This window comes from Aptenodytes forsteri, unplaced genomic scaffold (assembly GCF_000699145.1).
Source record: "Aptenodytes forsteri isolate BGI_AS27 unplaced genomic scaffold, ASM69914v1 Scaffold241, whole genome shotgun sequence".
Classification (NCBI taxonomy): Eukaryota; Metazoa; Chordata; class Aves; order Sphenisciformes; family Spheniscidae; genus Aptenodytes; species Aptenodytes forsteri.
The window spans coordinates 8005040-8006735 of NW_008795252.1; positions in this window are offsets into that span (position 1 = coordinate 8005040).

Sequence of the window (1696 nt, forward strand, 5' to 3'; positions counted from 1 at the left end):
CTCCATGTGAAGAACAATACCCAGTTATCAACAAACACAGATAGAGCAATTGGTGGGAAATTCTGAATGGGGCTCCCATTCAGTTTATAACCCTCCCAATAGAAAGGATTGTAAATATGAGATTTTGAGGACAGGAAAATTCTGACACAACGCCAGAGCTGAACTCCGTTTTCAGCGGGCAGATGTATACAGTTTTACAGTCAGGTATCAGACCCATTTTTCTGCAATCAAATCTACTTTATCATTCATTTATTTATTGCTCTAGAGGGATACGAATGGACTTCTTAGATCTGATTTAGGAATTTTACCTAAGATGTTAAGAAAAAACCAAACCATTACAAATCTGAATATTTAAAGTCTAAAAACACATCATAAGAAAATGACCAAAGATTTGACCCCAGACTCGCTCCCTCCCTGATCTACCATGATTTGGAAAGTGTCTATCTTATCGGACTTTGTTATTGATACTGAAGTTGAAAACTGCAGCTGTACATTTGAAGATCTAGAGTGAAGTTTGTTTATAAAATGTCTTTTTTTTTTTTACAATATGAATTCTTTGATGTAACTTATTTCAGGGTTAGGTACTGTATAGTGTTTGTGTTTTAAATGCAACTGATATAAATCCATGTAAATTTCTGTACCATCTGTTGGGGAACTATAAACGTGTTTTTTTCCATTTGACTTTCTTCCTGCATTCGTGTTTTGATGAGAACCATTTTACTTCACGGTCCTTGTGCAATAGAATTCAACAGTTCCACTGTGGCAAACAAACTGCTACTCAGAGACAGTTTAATCTGAACACGACTTATTTATTTACTCTGCCCTGATAAGACAGATTTTCCAAGAATCAGCTGTCTGTGTTCACATCTGAGGGACTGTTCTAGGAATCCAGTGAAGATTTTTCTTCTGATTTATTCCGTGATGTGTTTTCTGTCCTCACCTTCAAATTGCTTGGCAAGCTGGCTTTAAGGACTCTTCTCCCCAAACTAGTTCTCCCCAACCATATAATTCCAAGGCATCAGCAGGCAGAAAAAAAACATAGGAAAAGCTGATTACTCTGCTTTGACTCCTGTGTGCTCAGAAGGTACATATCTGTAAGGCAAGCTCATCCTCTACGTGTGTTGTTTCTGAAAACAGGCCTTATTTGCAGTGAACACTAATGCTGTCTCTAGCCACACATTTCACACTTGCCACACAGCCCTTTCATTTCATACCTTGCTTATGCAAGCTGACATCGATACCTACCAATTTTGCATCTGCACAAACGATACAGAAGTTACGTGCTGAAGAGATCAGTGAGAGAAAAGCCTGTTCAATAGCAGTCCCTTGCCATTTACCAATTCAACACAATTTAAGGGAGATGCTGCCCTGAGCACTGGTCTATGCAAACGACCCATTTGGAAACCAGAAGTTTGTTTGTGTTGCTTTGCTCTTCTGACACTAAAATCATTCTCTCTCTCCCTCTAAAATGCCACGAACCACAGTTGCCCTCCTTTCAGGTGTCATTCTTCCACTATTAATAAATGGCAAGAGATCAGCTAATGATGATGCTTGAACGTTTTAGGATCATAGAATCATAGAATAGTTTGGGTTGGAAGGGACCTCTAAAGGTCATCTAGTCCAACCCCCCTGCCGTGGGCAGGGACATCTTCAGCTAGACCAGGCTGCTCAGAGCCCCGTCCAACCTGACCTGGAA